Genomic DNA, 18631 nt, shown 5'->3' on the forward strand with positions numbered 1-18631 from the left:
ATGATAGAGATTCCAGAGGACTGGAAAATGGTGTATAAAAAAAAAAAAAAAAATGGACAACCCAGGTGTAGCAGACCAATGACTCATTGTCACCACGCCTCCTGCTGGTTGTCAGGGAATTAGCTCAAGTCCAACCTCAGACTGCCTCTTGCTAGCCGGTGTCTCGCCTGCCTCAGGCCCCCGTGTCCCTCCCTTTATCTTGGGGTTCTGCCCACAGCAGTCCCCACACTCTGGGTCTGCCCTCCCAGGGGAACCCCCAACCCTCTATACCCACCTTGCCTCAGTGGCTACTGACAGTCATCATCTAGCCCCCGTTCTCTTGGGCAGACTGCAGTCTGTGATGGTCACTCATCACTGGCAAAGGGGTTGGACTAGCTGCCTCTGTCTATTGCCAGGCTGCACCCCTGCAGCCCCAGTACCCCCTTAGGCCTTTAACAAGGCCTCAGTCTGGGGAGTTGCCAGGCTGGAGCTCCCCAGCTCCTTTTGCCTTTCCCCAGCACTGCTCTGCTTCAAGTACCCTTGTGCTCCCAGGCAGCTAGGTCCTTCCCACTCCAAGGCTGGAGTAACACTGCCCCTGCCTTTTGGCCCTGCAGCTCTTTTATAGGGCCCAGCCTGGCCCTGATTGGCTGCCTCCAAGCCTCTTCCTATTGGCTCTCAGGCCCAGCCTTCTCCCAGGGCTGGCCTTTAACCCCTCAAGGCCAGAGCAGGGTGACCGCCCCGCTTCACTGGGGAATTACAGACCAGTCAGCTTATCTTCAGTACTCAGAAAGATAATGGAGCAAATAATCAAGCAATCAATTTGCAGACATCTAGAAAATAATAAGGTGATAAGTAACAGTCAGCATGGATTTGTCAAGAACAAATCATGTCAAATCAACCAACTAGCTTTCTTTGACACGGTAACAAGCCTTGAAGATGGGGGAAGTGGTAGATGTGGTATATCTTTACTTTAGAAAGGCTTTTGATACTGTCTCGCATGGATCTTCCCATAAACAAACTAGGGAAATACAACTTAGATGGAGTTACTATAAGGTGGGTGCATAACTGGTTGGAAAACTTCCCAGAGAGTAGTTATCAGTGGTTCAAGCTGGAAGGGCATAGCTGTAGGCCAATAGCCTAATGAGGAGAAACTGTCTCGAGTAAATTGCTAGCTTTGACACTTTATACTCCATTTTGCTAGTTTTGAATTAGTAAGAAGAAATTGTAGCTTTGAATTAATAAGAAGAAATTGTTCTGAATTTATTCTTTGCTGATTGTGTTAATGATCGTTCTTAGAAGGATATAAATCTTATGGCTGTAATTCTTGCCTTTGAAATTATTTACTGCTTGGTGTATGAGTGAAGAATGTATGGCATACTGATTAACAGAGAAGGGACAGGAGGCACCAGTACGGATGGTCGAGATGGGAGTGGAGGAGTCAAGAGGCACCAACTTTGTTATCAGAATCACCCGGATGGCAAATTGTTGACCCTAAAGCAAAGGCATACAACCCAAGGACAAGATAAGGAGTTGAGCCAGAGGGACGAGACAAGAAACAGCTGTGGTGCGGACACTCCTGGTAACAACCCAAAATAATGCTGATTAGGAGCAACCTTGAATACCTCATGATTAACAGCTCTGGTGTGACACAGCAAGATCCATAGACTAGTATGGGAACTTATTACTATAAAAGAAGGGTGTATTGCCATAGGACTTTGGGTTCATTCTGCATTAACATCGGAGCTTTGGACGTGTTCAACAAGAGACCCAGCTCCCCTCCGTCGTGTGCAGTTTCAGCTGGCCACTGGAACTGACTGAGCAACACTAAGGACTGGTAACTAAAAGATCCAGCTGCAGAACCTTTTGCGTGTGTGTGTGTGTGTGTGTGTGTGTGTGTGTGTGTGTGTGTGTAAGCATATGCTGATTTTAATGCTTAAATTGTACTCACAGTAAACATGGCGTATTGCCTTATCCCCTACAAAAAGATTCCGTGTGCTTCTTCTAAGCGTAACATATCAAGTGGTGTCTGGCAGGGATCAGTTCTGGTTCTGTTCTATTTCTTCATCAATGACTTAGATAATGGCATAGAAAGCACACTTATAAAATTTGCAGAAAATACCAAGCTGGGAGGGGCTGCAAGTGCTTTGGAGGATAGGATTAAAATTCAAAATGATCTGGAGAAATGGTCTGAAGTAAATAGGATGAAATTCAATAAGGACAAATGCAAAGACAAATGCGGAAAGGGAACTGGGGGTCAGAGTGGACCACAAGCTAAATATGAGTCAACAGTGTAACACTGTTGCAAAAAAAACAAACATAATTCTGGTATATATTAGCAGGAGTGTTGTAAGCAAGACACAAGAAGTAATTCTCCTGGCCTGCGCCGTTTCCCACAGCTCCCATTGGCTGGGAACGGTGAACCGCGGCCACTGGGAGCTGCGAGCGGCCGTAACTGCAGATGCTTAGGTAAACAAAGCATCTTGCGGGCCTGCCAGGCCTGAACAAGGCGTGTACCAAGTTTGGGAACCCCTGGTCTAGATAATACTTAGTCCTGCTTTGAGTGCAGGGGACTGAACTAGATAACCTCTTGAGGTTCTTTCAAGTCCTATGATTCTATGATACTTTATTCTGTGTCTGTTTCCACTAGACTGGGCATATAACAAGAGCTTCAGAGTGCCCTGCCCAGTGTTGGGGAAATTCAGCCTTTAAAGGCACAGTCTGTAATACCATAAAAAGGAAGCATAAAACTAGAAGTATTTCTGGTGCAAACAAGAAAAGAAACTATTTTTAATGTTCAGCTTTTGCTGCTCAGCAATGAGACATTTTCATGAGTTCATTCATTTGAAGAATCTTGTTTTGGACTTTGCTTCCATTTCTGATTGCTTCTCCTCTCAGAAGCAGATTAATGATACTTTACCTAAAGTACTATCTTTAGGTAAAGATTTCTGGGAGACAAAGTGCCTGTCAGGATTGCTCTTGGAATATTTTCTCTGCCATTTGCCTCAGGTGCAAACCATGTAGGCCCTATGCTGGCTTCTGCCAGCACAGATCCCTCTGAGGGCCCAGAGTGATAAATAGTCCTCTGAGTGAGGAATTGCAATGAGACAAAAATCAGGCAATCTCCCCACACTGACAGGCCCACATTCAGCCATCACACCCCAAAAGAAGGCACCATTGATTTGGAAGTGGGAAAGAGGCCTGGACAATGAGATTGGGGATGTGCTGACTCAACATATCCATCACGTAGTGTCCACCAGTGAAGCTCCTCTGGAACCCTTAGCAAACATTAAATCTGCCCTCACATCAGAAACAACAAGAGATGGTAGGTTGTACTGCTTCTTGCCTTCCCTCTGGAGAAGACCCCCTGGAGCACAGCAAGCCAGCCTCATGAAGGAACGTCCAATTTACACCTCCCCACATTGCAGGCGGTTGAATTTGACCCTTGATTTATGGGTTGGCTGGATAGTTGATTAATTTGAAGCTACAGTTTCTGAAAAAAGGATAGCGATTTGGCCCCTTTTTATTCCAAAAGGTGCCTTTTAGAATAGGTCTTCTAGAAGGTACTTTGATGTATCCTTGCTTGTGAGGGACTTCTACTGAGGAGAAAATTACACATCCTTCTGTGTGTCTCATTTTTATTCCTATGAAACAGAGACAAGTGCTTGCTTTCCATGACGCAGAAGTTGAGAAATAATTGTGAAACCCTTGTGAGGCCAATTCTAACCTCAGATATATTCCGGCAAATCCCATTTACTTTAATGGTATTTCACAGGCACGAGGGTAGTTTCATGGGTGTATCTGAGGACAGAATAGGGCCACATTGCCAATGTAGCCTCTGAGTCATGCTACTTGTAGTTTTTCATTTGTATAGATTTATAGTGATCTTACGTGTAGTTATAAAGAATGCTGTTAGAGAGAGAGAGAAAAAGAAGAAAAGGAAGATAAGTACTGTGTTTCTATAGCACCTCGCAGAATGGGCTCTGGTCCATGACTTGCTGCTACTACAGTACAAATAAATAAATAAAACCTAGGGTGAAATCCTAGACCAGGGGCCACATCGGGTTTCCGAAATTGTATGGAGGGTCGGTTAGGGGAGATAGTGCCTCCCCAAACAGCCAGGCATGGCCCGGCCCCCGCACCCTATCCAACCCCCCCCGTTTCTTGCCCCCGATGGGCACCCTGGAACTCCTGCCCCATTCAACTGCCCCTGTTCCCTGTCCCCTGACAGCCCCTCCGGGACCGCTGCCCCATCCACCCCTCCCTGTCCCCTGACCGTCCCTCACTGCCTCCTACCACCCCATCCAACCCCTCCTCTCATTCCTGACTGCCCTCTGGGACTCCTGCCCCATCCAACCACCCCTGCTCTCTGACTGCCCCCCACCGCCCCATCAAATCCCCCTCTCCTTTCTGACTGCCTCCCCGGGACCCCTGTCCTCATTCCCCACCCTCTGACTGCCCCAACCCCATCCACACCTCCACCCCCTGACCACTCCCCTCCTCCCCTGCCCTCTTTCCAACCCCCCCTCCTCCCTGTCCCCTTACCGCGCTTCCTGGAGCACCGGTGGCTGTAGGGTGACCAGATGTCCTGATTTTATAAGGACAGTCCCAATTTTTGGGTCTTTTTCTTATATAGGCTCCTATTACCCCCCACCCCCATCCCGATTTTTCACACTTGCTTCTGGTCACCCTAGGTGGCTGGTGGCGCTACAGCCATGCCGCCCAGAGCACCAGGACAGGCAGCCATGCTGCCCGGCTGGAGACAGCTACGCCACCGCGCAGCACAGAGCACCAGGTCAGGCCACGGCTCTGCAGCCCTGCTGCCTAGAGCATTGTGCCGGCGGCACAGTGAGGTGTGGCTGCAGGGACTGGAGGACAGCGGGGGAGGGGCTAGCCTCCTGGGCCAGGAGCTCAGGGACTGGGCGGGAGGGTCCCCCAGGCCGGATGTAGCCCACAGGCCGTAGTTTGCCTACCTCTGATCTAGACCCATTGAAGTCTATGGGAGTTTTGCCATTGACTTCAATGAACACAAGATGTCACTCATTTTTAAATAGCAGCAAAAGTGTAAAATGTGATCTTTTAGTTAAACATTAAACAAAATAGGAAAAAGTAATTCAATAGATAACTTGCAAGGAACTGAATTTTTATTTCTCCTTGCTCTAGGTAAACAGAATTAGACAACCCATTTAAAATTCAGGTTGATAGTAGCATGGGGTGGATGAGTGCACGAACTTAGGAGTTGGGAACCTGAGTTCAAGTCCCTGCTCTTCCACAGATATCTTGTGTGACCTTGGGAAAGTCACTTAGCCTCACAGTTCCCATCTGTAAAATGGGGTTAATAGCACTTCCCTGCCTCTCCAGGGTGTTGTTAGGTTAAATACATTAAAGATTACAAGTCTCTCAGATACTACAGTGAGGGGGGCCATATAAGTAGCTAGGATTGCTGTATATTTAGAGGAATATAAATCTGAAAGGAAATGGGGTAAGAAAATAAGCACTCCGTGCAAATTTCTGTTGTAGTTGTTCAAGGGATTTTCCAGATATCAAGGCATTTTCAAAATGCTGCCTGCTCATTGTTTTATGGTATTTAAACTAGATATCTGTTCAGTCATGTTCGTGCAGGGAGGTGTTAAGCCTGCCACAACGTACACACAAACGTGTGTATGTAAATGGCAGTTCTGGGGAGGGGGAGGGGACCGGAGATTCTGTCAGTGATTCCTTAAGGCAGTGGTCTCCAAAGTGGGGTGCGCAAGAGGATGCTTGGGGGTGCACGGTAGGAGGAACACTTTTTTTTTTTGCACGCTTCGGCAGTTCAGGTGGGAGTCTGAGGTTTTTGTTTGTTTTTTTTGCTTCGGCGCGGCAGGGGGTGCGTGCTCAAACATTTTTTACTGATAGGGATGCGCGATCAAAAAGGTTTGGAGACCACTGCCTTAAGAAACTGATTTATTCATGTGTCTCAGTTTTAGAGTGGCCAACATTATATTTCAAAAATAAGGGACTGTTTTCTTAACACCCCTGCTCCACTCCTCCTCTTGATATTATGATTATCATTATCAATTATTATTAATAATGAGTACTCACCTACATTCGCTGGGGTATTTCTTGCTGCTTTTTGTAGCACTCGGCAACTCCTTGTTACACAGAACTTGTACAGAGATGAAAAAATAAGGGACTATTGGCAACCCTCCTCAGTTTCCTTATATATAAAATAGGGAAGAATAATATTGACCTACCTCAGAGGGTGGGTGTGAAATTTATTATTGATGTATATAAAACACCTTGAGATCCTTGAGTGAAAAGTGATATCAATGAATGGGCCAAATCTTATGGCCCATGCATGGGTCCCTACTTCTGTGGAAGGAAGTGTGGTTGAGACCCAAAAATCCCTTGAGAGAGTTGGGAGCTTAGGTGTGTGAATATCTTAACTCCTCCACGGACCCCTCTGAATCCCTCCTTCTCTCCCCACAGGGCAGGGACCCCTGAGAAAACCACCTGCCAAGATAGAAAGGGGAAGGGAGACTGGAGGGTACCTGTGCCAAAACAATCCCTTACGTATACACACCCCTTTTACTAGAAACAGATCCTTGGGCCCAAAGGGCCTAGTATGAGAGCTATCAGACACGCCGTTGTCAGTGCTAGGAAAGGAGGATGTGGATCAGTCAGCCCCACACTCCTCAGCTAAGGGGCCTCAACACCCATGCAGGGGTATTGGAGGACGCATCACCTTACTCCCTGGTGACCTATTGGATTCACTTCCTGGGGATTGGGAGAGAGGCTGGGCGGCTGCAGAGAAGCTCTGCAGTCCCTAGGATTCCAGTACTGCTCCTTGTGGACAGAGCCCAGTCAGGGCATAGAACTGCCACAGACACAGTGAATTAGAATTTGGTTCATTATTATTGGGGTATATGACATAAAGCTGCCTCACAGGCTACGTTAATAATCTCCGTACTAACAAACTTTATGCATGATAATTATAAATCTGTGAGCCAAATTCTATTGGCAGTTATACTCAGGCAACCCCGGTGATGTCAAGAGTGTCACACAAGTGTAAGTGGGAACAGAATAGTAATAAACAGTCAAGCTAAATGGGAAAGGGTGCCATCCTATCTCACAAGGCAGGCAATTGACTTCATGGTGATACAGGAGACCACCCATCCTCCCCCACCACCCCGTTATGTCAGGAGAAGGAAGAGAACTTAGAACTTGGGTGCAGGAATTTTTCCATTCTTCCTTCCAGTCTAAATCTCAGCATTAGTTGGCAAATTTTAATATTTCTACACAAAAATCCATAAGAGGTATTTTGGTTGCACAAAGAATAAACTAAATACTCTGTAACAAACCCTTTTGTTTAACCATGCAGTTTATTAGGAAAAGTCAAGGGCTGGCCATGGTAAAAGGACAAATGTCACAACATATATTTAAAAAAAAAGTCATACATTTCCCCTCTGTCTAACATAAGGAAGGAGTTTTAAAACTGTAGCAGTAAAATAAAACAACGAATGTCATTTGTTTTGGACATTTGTGCAGTCCTGCATCTAATGGTTTTATTAATTCATTGTTTCATTCAAAGGGATTGTGGTCCATTAGGACTGGAGTCAAATCTACCCTTTTACACTGCCAGGCTACACATGTTCTATTAATGATATGTCAGTCTCTCTAAAAAGACATAACTTAAAAAAGCTATTTTAAGATGAACCAACCTACAAGTTATCTGATAGAATGAGCCTAGGAAGAGGCTTGATAGTAGTTGAAGAGGTCAAAACCATACATCCACACAAAAGAAAATAGGCCTAGAGAGATGTTTTCAGAGATGTTGAGCACCAAGTTCTCTGATGGTCTTCAGTGGGAGTCATGAATGCTAAGCACTACTGCAGTTGGGATGTTGTAATCGGAGCTCTGAAGGAAAGAGGAAAGGCTTTGTAAATGTTGGGATTACCACGGAAGAACTAAGGCCGGGAAGGGACCTCCTGGATCATCACAATCACTCTCCTGCTATCACAGGCAACCCTGTCATGTATTTCCATTAATAAATGTATCGAGCTCCATTTTCACACTAGGGGACAGCAAAGCAGGAGAAAGAAAGAAAAAGTTGTAAGGACCAAAGCTCTAATTCCTCCCTCTGGCCAAACCATGACAATAGAAGAGACACCAAAGTGAACAGAGAGAGTGGAAGAAAAATGCCACGTGAGCTACACCATCTTACGTGCACATGAGGGGCCTGTGTCACCTTCCCTTCACATTAATGGCATATCTCCCATTGTCTTCAAAGATGCAGAATCAAGCCCTAGGTGCATTTTGGAGCTTTCAGCTGTAAGTCCCTTTTTAAGGCATATGCTCCCTCTGTGACTGAGTTAGCCATAGGGATCTCACTTCTCAGATTCAGGGAGGCTCTTTGTGTGTACTTTATCTCTGCAACAGCATTCCCAAGAGCACAGGAAGGGTGAATATATTCCCCCGAGCAAGAGATGGAGTGTGGCAGTCCTGTAGAAAATACTCAGTCATCTCTGAAGGGTGGGAACCCCTTCCAGAAAGAGTAGGGCATTGTAGACTGGCTGGACTGCACAGTTCTAGTTGGTCTTTGTTACATAATGAACTGGGCTAGAATCAGGTTCTGTATCTATAAAGAGTGATATATTTTTTCCCCTTCATTCATGTTTTCGTCATGAAGGCCCACGCTGACTAAATAGATATTTTTTATTACTAAGGCTCACTTTGCTCCATGTCAAGCTAGACTTAAATTCAGTGGCCAGGTCCCCAGATTCCCTGGCAGTCAGAGTGGAGACTCTGTTTAAACTAAATCTCTGAGTTTTCAGTAATTTAACTATAAAAATGCGCAACAGCCAGTACAGCACCTCCTGGGTTATTTATTTTGATATTAGATTCTATTTGTTATAATGTTACAACATTTGCCAGTTTGCAGGGTGCCAAAAATGTTTGTTCTGACAACATATATCACAATAGAAGTTGTCAGGAGGTAAAGTGAACCTTTGGGCAGTTTGATAGGGCTTTTGGAACACGGTGAGCTCTAGGACACGGTTTGGCATTGTGGAAAAAGCACATTGCTGATCATTATAGAAGAAATGCTCAACCAATGAAAGAATTAATGAAATTGTCTTCTTTATGATTCAGAGTTAACAACCTACTGGGATAGAGAGGGCAGTTCACACTTCTTGTTTCAAGCTGTAGGTTGCTATGTATTTATGTTAGGAAGACAAGGTCAAAGAAGTGTGCCTTGCACTTGGAGTGGAAGGTGGTGAGGTTTGTGGTGGTCCTTAGTTCCTGGGGGATTTCCTTCCACAGTCTCGGTCTGGCCCGCTGAGAAAGTTCTGTCTCTTGCACAGACAAGCTTTACTTATTGTAGAGAGCTCCACTGTGCCAGAGGAGTGGAGTTGTCGATCCCAGTTTTCAGTGCAGTTTAGGTTCAGTTCATGCTTTCAAAGTTATTGTCACCATCAGAGTCCTAATTATTAGCGCTAATTTGTTTAGTATTTATACATCACCCAAAGTGATTGTCAAGACAAATAGAAAAACAAATTCTCTCCACCAAAGAGCTTACTATCTAAGTTCAGATAAGAGATTCATGTGAACCTTAAGAGGAAATAGTTACATTGCCATTGTGGTGAGCAAATACTATAAATGAATCATTACTGAAAAGTTTAATGAATATAAATTCCTATTAACAGAATGACAGAGGCATAGTGGAAAGGACATGAGAAGTAGGAAAAAAGTAAATTTCCACCACTACTTTTTGGGTATGATCTACCATTTCATTGCGCCAGGTTAATATAAATTTAACCCCACTGGATTTACATCAATGGAGTAATACAATGGTGAATCAGGGCCAAAATTCCCAAGAAAAGAAAGAAATATTGCTGTCATTGAGCAAGACTTTAATGTTTCAGCATAAATACATCCAAAGATAAAAAAAGATATTTTAATTATAGTAAACACTACTTTAATTGCACTTTTACTGATTTATATTATATGCGGAACTTTGAAACAGTACCTTGTGTAACATTTGCACCCAGTGTTTTTTTAAAACCTTCTTTATATTGAGTTTCCATGACTGAAGGAAATGTAAAACCAAACTGTGCAGGCAAATTAAAACTAGGGCATGTGTACTGGACTGCAGTGTAAATTTTTAGAGATGTCTCTGCAGTGCTGTGTGTCAACTGTAATCAATAGAGAATTAAAATGATCAATATAGCATTACGTTGCTATCTTAAATTGGGTGAAAATTGACAGGAAGATCACATTAATCTATAAACGTGTTATGTGGAATTATATTTGAAAGCAAGCACACAGAGTCAAAGAGATGACTTTTGAAATTAGAGACGAGGTGGTTCAAAGAGATGCTCCAGTGCCCAAGGCAAGGGGCTGGGTGTTGGGAGACGTGGGTTCTGATGCTAGCTTAGCTACTGACCTACTTGTGTGGGACAAATCACTTTGCTTCTCTATGCCTTAGTTTCCCTAGCTATAAAATGGGCATAACGAAATTTACTTCCTTTGTTAAGCACTTTGAGATCTACTGATGAAAAGCACTATAGAAGAGCTGAGTATTATTTGTAAATTGATTTAGGCTAATCTCTATTAAAGACCAGGTTGAGACCTTATGTGGGGGACAGTATCTCACATCTGCCTACTGTGGGGTTTCTTACACAGTCCTCTAAAGCATCTGGTGCTGGCCACTGTGACACACTGGATACTAAACTAGATATACTTTGGGTCTGATCCAGTCTGGCAAGTCCTCTGTTGCTAAATAATTAAGAAGGCAGTTCTACCTCACAAAATGTTTTGAAAATTAGTGTTAGCATAATCCACTTTAAAACACCACATGGCAAGTTATGTCTATACAGGTCATTTGAGGGCAGGCCTCCGGCCACAAATCATGCTGACAGTTTTCATAGTTTTATTTTCATAGTTCCTTTAGCAATTTGTTCAGCATCACAAAACACTACTTACCTCATCAGATATGCAGAAGTAGGTGACAGAGCAATATCCCCTTCTAGGAAAAAAATGTACAGCTTTATGAGAGAAGTAGGGCTACTAACATGGTGCTGTGATAAATAAGTTAACAGCAGTATAATATTAGGAACAGTTATCCCTGCCACACACACAGCATGTAGCAGGGCCTGTAATTACTAACATAATGCGTATCATATGTATGATGCTGAAAGATTGCTTAAGGGAGAGTGGAAATGATTAGATCGATGAAGTCATGTGATCATGCTGAATGTTAGCAAACAGTAAAGAATTACATTGCTTAGGCATGCCAGAATAGAATTCTATGGTATATTGGAACAAGACTGATTAAGTCATCAGGATATAGCCAAATTACAGAGGCCACTTATATGATACAAGATAAAATATTGGTAAACCATAGCAGCACCAGCCCTCTCTGTGCTAAGGAGGCAAGTCTACACAGTAGGGTAGCGAAACACACTGGTTGAGCAATAAAATGATCATCTTACCCCGTAACTATTAGAACATTCCAAGCTGTTAGAGTTAGTGTTGTGAATGGAAAAATAGCTAGGTGGCACTGTGTCAACACATGATCATCTCTGAAGTGTAAACTCAAGAAATCGCCATAAGTAGTTTCCTGAGGCTACTCAGTTGCCCTTCCCATATGCATTGCTAAGAGGACAAACATTCACAATGGAAGAGGACAAGAAACAGGAAATAGATTGTGGGAAAACAAAACCAATCAACCATATTGTACCAGAGTCCTGCTAGTAATAAACAACATTATTTGGATAGTTACTTAATGATATGTTAACAAACCAATAACTAATACACGCCCAAAGGAATTTATTAAGTACCGAGTCTAATACAGCTCCAAATTCAAATAGAGTAGACAGGACATTAACTGCATTGTTATTATGAAGGCTTGTCACATTGGTCATCTTGTGAGAGAGTTTATTAAGACAAAAGGAGGCCAGCTGCATGGAGAAAGATCTTTGTACTTGCAGGGTAGAACCCTGTAGAAGGCTGCCTGGCACAAAATGACCATGAAGGATAATTCATTTTTTGAGAAGCATGGGACTGTGGAGAAACCAAGTAGCTACAAATTGTGTGAATACAACAATTATAGCTATAATTTAATTATTATTACTAATACTACACATTTATATAGGATCATATATTTATGCAGCATTTTACAATCTGACTAAAATACTAGGGTGGTCAAGTGATTAAAAAAATTAATTGCGATTAATCACACTGTTAAACAATAGAATACCATTTATTTAAATATTTTTGGATGTTTTCAAATATATTGATTTCAATTACAACACAGAATACAAAGTGTACAGTGCTCGCTTTATATTTATTTTTGATTACAAGTGTTTGCACTGTAAAAAGACAAAAGAAATAGTATTTTTCAATTCACCTCATACAAGTACTGTAGTGCAATCTCTTTATCATGCAAGTTGAACTTACAAATATAGAATTATGTATAAAAAGACTGCATTCAAAAATAAAACAATGTAAAATTTTAGAGCTTGCAAGTCTACTCAGTCCTACTTCTTGTTCAGCCAGTTGCTCAGACAAACAAGTTTGTTTACATTTGCAGGAGATAATGCTGCCCGCTTCTTCTTAACAATGTCACCTGAAAGTGAGAGCAGGTGTTCTCATGGCACTGTTGTAGCCAGTGTTGCAAGATATTTACATGCCAGATGCGGATGCTTCAACCACCATTCCCGGGGATATGCATCCATGTTGATGATGGGTTCTGCTCGAAAACCATCCAAAGCAGTGCAAACCGATGCATGTTCATTTTCATTATCTGAGCCAGATGCCACCAGCAGAAGGTTGATTTTCTTTTTTGGTGGTTCGGGTTCTGTACTTTCCGCATCAGTGTGTTGCTCTTTTAAGACTTCTAAAAGCATGCTTCGCACCTCGTCCCTCTCAGATTTTGGACAGTACTTCAGATTCTTAATCCTTGGGTCAAGTGCTGTAGCTATCTTTAGAAATCTCACATTTGGTACCTTCTTTGTGTTTTGTGAAATCTGCAGTGAAAGTATTCTTAAAATGAACAACAATTGCTGGGTCATCATCTGAGACTACTATAACATGAAATATATGGCAGAATGCGGGTAAAACAGAGCAAGGGACATACAGTTCTCCCCCAAGGAGTTCAGGCACAAATTTAATTAATGCATTACGTTTTTAATGAGCGTCATCAGCATGGAAGCGTGTCCTCTGGAATGGTGGCCGAAGTATGAAGGGGCATATAAATGTTTAGCATATCTGGTATGTAAATACCTTGAAATGCTGGCTACAAAAGTCTCTAAAGTTTTAAATTTTTTTTGTTTTTGAGTGCAGTTAAGTAACAGAAAAATCTATATTTGTAAATTGCACTTTCAGGATGAAGAGATTGCACTACTGTACTTGTATGAGGTGAATTGAAAAATATTATTCCTTCTGTTTATTATTTGTACAGTGCAAATATTTATAATCAAAATATACACTGATTTCAATTACTACACAGAATACAAGATATATATGAAAATATAGAAAAACCATCCAAAATATTTAATAAATTTCAATTGGTAGTCTCTTGTTTAACAGTGCGATTAAAACTGCGATTAATGGCAATTATTTTTTTTAATGATTAATTTTTTTGAATTAATCACTTGAGTTAACTGCAATTAATCAACAGCCCTATAAAATACATTCACTGTCTCCCAAACCTTATAAATCTAAGATATCAGATTTAGTGAGAAAATTCATAAATGCCATATGCCAATACACATAGGCATAGTCTGATCATTCAAAGGGCTAAAGATGCAGAAAACAGAATCTATTATTAAGCAGCTGTAGCAGGTACGAGGTAGACAATCAGGTTGGCTGTGGAGCCCCCTGGAGTGGCTCCACAGGTGGTAAATACAGGTCCCTGCCAACCAACGCCTCTTCAGTTCCTTCTTGCCAGTTACTCCAACAGAGGGGAAAGCAGGTGGATTTGGAATGGACATGAGCAACACATCTCAAAGAATAACAGTTACGAGACGGGAAGTAACCATTTTTTCCTTCTTTGAATGTTTGCTCATGTTGATTCCAATTAGGTGATTCCCAAGCCCTAACCAGGAGATGGGTTGGAGTTCATGGAATTGCTGACTGGAGCATCACTCTGTTGAATGATGCATCATCTCTGGTGTGCTGGGTAATCGCATAATGAGAGGCGACAGTGTGAACCGAGGACCACATCACCACTCTGCAAATCTGCTGAATTGGAACCTGAGCCAGGAACACTGCCGAGGGGGCCTGTGCTCTTGTGGAATGTGCCGTTAGTGCAGGAGCTGGTACATTTGCCAAATCATAGCATGCCCAGATATAGGCCGTGATCCATGATGAAATCCTCTGGGACGGGACCAGGAGGCCTTTCATCCAGTCTGCGACTGCCACGAATGGCTGGTTCGACATACGGAATGGCTTTGTGCATTTAATGTAAAAGGCTAGTGCTTGTCAAACATTCAGGGAGTAGAGCCTTTGTTCTCGACTATTCGCGTAAGGCTTTGGATAAAAGACCAGTAGGAAAATGTCCTGGTTAGAGTGGAATTGGGACACAACCTCAAGGAGAAAGGCTTGGTTCGGTCTAAGTTGCACCTTGTCTTTATAGAAAATGGTGTAGGGAGGGTCAGGGGAGAGGCGCCTCTCCCCCAGCCACGGCAGGTCCAGGCCAGGCTGGGTTGGGGTCAGGAGAGGGGCACGTCTCCCCCAGCAGTGGCAGGTCTGTAGCTGGGCTGGGGCTAGCTTCCCACCACAGCTTTGTGTGCCTGCACGGTGCTTAATAGGCTATTGCATGGCCACGCAGCTTAGAGGGAATTTAGGTCACCACTATTTTTATTGCATAATTGATTACAAATTATTACTTATTGCAGATTTGATTTACCCTCTCCTTGATGCTCTGTTAAACATGAGCTATTGATAACTAGTATATTAATTGCAATAGCAAATTAATTGATCAATTTATTGTATGATTGATTCATTGCTGAATGGTTCCTTTTGTTACTTCAATCTACTAATTCAGTGCACTGCCTTCTACTTCATTACCATACCCACTGCATAGACCTCAACTGCTGTGTCACCAGTGACACCTGCTAACTGATTTGCCACCTCATTGACTCACTAATCCTGGGTTGCTTCTTATAGTGACTCAGAACACTCCTGTGTCAGCATTACTCTCTGGATAAAAGAATTGGCTAGCTGATATGTCTCAAAATGTAACTGTAAAAAGGGAATCACCATTGAATGGCTGTGTTTCTAGTGGGTTCCTGCAGGGACTGGTTCCTGGCCCTAAACTATTTAACATTTTTATTAGTGACCTGAAAGAAAACATAAAACCACCACTGATAAGATTTGCAGATGACACAAAAATTGGGGGAAGTGATAAAAAATGAAGAGGATAGTCACTAACTCTACCCTGAGAAGCAGTGACTCTGAAAGAGATTTGGGGGTCATGGTGGATAATCAGCTGAACACAAGCTCCCAGTATATCACTGTGGCCATAAGGGCTAATGCAACCCTGGGATGCATGAACAAGGGAGAATAAGACCGATTATGTTACCTCTATTTGGCACGGGTGCAACGGCTACTGGAATACAGTGTCCAGTTCTTGTGCCCACAATTCAAAAAGGATGCTGATAAATTGGAGAGGGCTCAGAGAAGAGCCATGAGAATAAGGAATGTTTTCTGATCCTTTAATCAGAGTGAGCACATTTAGTTTACCTGAGAGAAGATTAAGGGGTAACTTTATTACAGTCTGTAAGTAACTACATGGGGAACAAACATTTAATAATAGATTCTTTCATTTAGCAGAGAAAGGTATAACATGATCCAATGGCTGGAAGTTGAAGCTAAACAAATTCAGGCTAGAAATAAGGTGTAAAATGTTAACACGTGGAGTAATTAACCATTGGAACAATTTACAAAGGGTTATGGTGGATTCTCCATCACTGACCATTTTTAAATCCAGATTGGATGTTTCTCTAACAGACGTGCTCTAGGAATTATTTTGGGGGCAGTTCTATGGCCTGTATTACACAGGAGGTCAGACTAGATATTACCAGGCATGAAATACAGTCTACCATTGCTGGTATGGTTGAGGGATATTAAAATATTTACATCCCCTTCATTCATTTCACTCTTGCTAAAGTACAAGTGCCCCATAGCCTGAAATCATACACAGAAACAAGTAAATCTATTCAGTGATAGCATAACTAACACACAATGTCAAACTGTCATTCTAGACACAAGTAATCATCAGCTTAAACTGCTGGAAGATGAAAGAACATACACACACCAGATGTTACCACTATGCCATCTAGCGTTAGAAGCACACCACTGCAGCTCATTGTACATATCAATCTGGCATAAAATTTACTTGTGACATGGGGAAGCTAGAAGCTAAATCTGACAGCAAAGATCATATATTACTGCTCCCCATACTAAATTGGGCAATTATAGCCTACCCTGGTCTCTTGTAGACTGTAGGAAATACAGAGCTCATCCTTTCTAAATGGCAACCACTAGCAATGGAGAGATATCCTATCTCCTAGAACTGGAAGGGACCTTGAAAGGTCATCGAGTCCAGCCCCCTGCCTTCACTAGCAGGACCAAGTACCAATTTTGCCCTAGATCCTTAAGTGGCCCCTTCAAGGATTGAACTCACAACCCTGGGTTTAACAGGCCAATGCTCAAACTACTGAGCTATCCCCCCCATAAACATCCTTCTCCATACACACCCCAGAATACAGTTGCTACTGGGCCCAGGTTGGTAACTACTGGTTTATCCCATCCCTGTTATTTATAACCATCATTGTCATCCTTCTACCAGCTTATTCTAAAATAGTAACAATTGAAGTGAATGGTCTTGTGTTGTATCCCTTATCCCCCCTTTGCTTGTCTGTATGTTCTGTACATACATTTTAAGCATTTAAGTATTCCAGTAAGTTTGTGAAGTGCTCAAATCAGACTAAGCACTAAAGGGCCAGATTTTCCCCTGTGCTCAGCATCCAGTTGGGTCTGGATTTCTGAAAGAGCCCAGCAGTTTACTGACGTTGTCAGATTTTCAAAAATGCTCAGCTGCTATTGAGTCTTCTGGCCCCTTCCTATAAGCATTTAAATGGAAGCTAAAAGTGCAAAGATCTTTTGAAATCTGGCCTGAAATAAATTGAAGCTTTTAAAATTAATTTTTGTTTAAAGGCAGACAGAGGCAAAGTGCTTTATAAGAAGGTAATCTAGATTTCCTTGAATCCTGCCCTTTTTTGGGGCCTATCATATAAGAGGAGGTAGTTGCTGGGTTTTTTCAACCCAAAGCTCTTGGTAACTTTTACTCTGTGCGAGGTGGTGTTAGGAAATAAAATCAGGGGAGACATGGCTGTCTGACCGACAGATGGCTGGCACAAACAGGACAACACAAAGTTTAGCTTTCTGTGAAAGCACTCTTACTTAGTCTCAAGCACTTACACACATCCACAACAGGTTACAAAAACACTCCCAACCCTCAATTACCTAAGCTGAGCGTGGCTCTCGAGTGGCACAGCAGCAGCCTGTCTGCCGGTGAGGAACATAAGATGCATCCAGACGGAGAGTCCTGAAGAGTCCAACTATCTCAAACTCCCCCCCCTTATTTATACATTAGTAATACAATGACATGTCCCTTAAAGAAAACTTGTTAAGTAAGCAGTTTCAAAGGTCAAGCAAGAATTTTGATTATTGATTAACCAAAAAGTGTGGTTTTCCCCCCCAGAGTTTGCTGCATTGAGACCCTGTCAGACATTCCTGAGGGCACAACCTGTCCTTCTAAAATGCACATAACTTCAACAATTCTTATCAGGAAGGACCCGCAGGCTCAAGCTGCCCTTTCTGTGGCACCCAAAACCCTCTCCCCTCCCCTCCTACCTTGGTTAAGCTAAGCCTGCTGCATGGCCACTTTGCAGCCTGCTGACTAGGTTGCTTTTAGCAATAAGCAATAGTGGTTTCAGGCACTTTACTGGTTTGCCAAAATCTCCCTGTACAGTTGCAACAGTTGGATTTTTAGAGCATAGCTGATACCTCACCTGTGTCTCCACACACTTCTAAAGGCCTTGGACCTAAAAGTTTAACATGCTGAAAGCAGATTCTCCCATTTTAAAAGATTATTTTTGCATAAACAGACCCATAGCCAAACTAAGAACAGGCTTTTGCCATCTACATTAGAATCTAATTTTGCATTAATCTAGTTAGTTTATAGGTCTCCTGCTAGTTAAGATACTAGGTATTTCAGAGAAAATATATTTTGTCGTGTGAAAAGATGGAAATAGATCGAACTCATCCCCAGAGCTTCTCTAGACCATCTCTTTCTACTTCATCCCCTGCAAGCATCTGCTGTAATAGCTCTCTGCACATCGTTCTCATCTCAGCTGTACGAACAGCCCCATAGCACTCACTCTCTCCACAGTGGCATAGGGGGTGCTCTCTGATGGATGCTAACAGTTCATTTAGATTAGACTAATAAATCCTAAAGGCAGCCAATCTACAGACGCAAAGCACAATCATCAGACCGCAGAAGAAATCAGTACCTACCCTGTTTTCTGATGAAGATGTGCATCTTTGGAAAATAGGGCCTAATTCCCATACCGCTCCCCTAAAGGGAACCCCATTCTCAGCTTAAAGG

General features: G+C 42.7%; 1 long non-coding RNA gene across 1 annotated transcript; it reads right to left on the minus strand.

Annotated features, from left to right (window-relative positions):
• Nucleotides 1–7425: 7425 nt before the first annotated feature.
• LOC128837881 (uncharacterized) lies at nucleotides 7426–17586 on the minus strand. Its single transcript, XR_008445050.1, has 3 exons — nucleotides 17488–17586; nucleotides 10939–10981; nucleotides 7426–7872 (listed from the first exon to the last, which is right to left on the minus strand). It is a non-coding gene; the product is annotated as an uncharacterized LOC128837881 (long non-coding RNA).
• Between the last annotated feature and the right edge of the window lie 1045 nt (nucleotides 17587–18631).

The sequence above is a fragment of the Malaclemys terrapin genome, chromosome 5 (genome assembly GCF_027887155.1).
Source record: "Malaclemys terrapin pileata isolate rMalTer1 chromosome 5, rMalTer1.hap1, whole genome shotgun sequence".
Lineage (NCBI taxonomy): Eukaryota > Metazoa > Chordata > Testudines > Emydidae > Malaclemys > Malaclemys terrapin.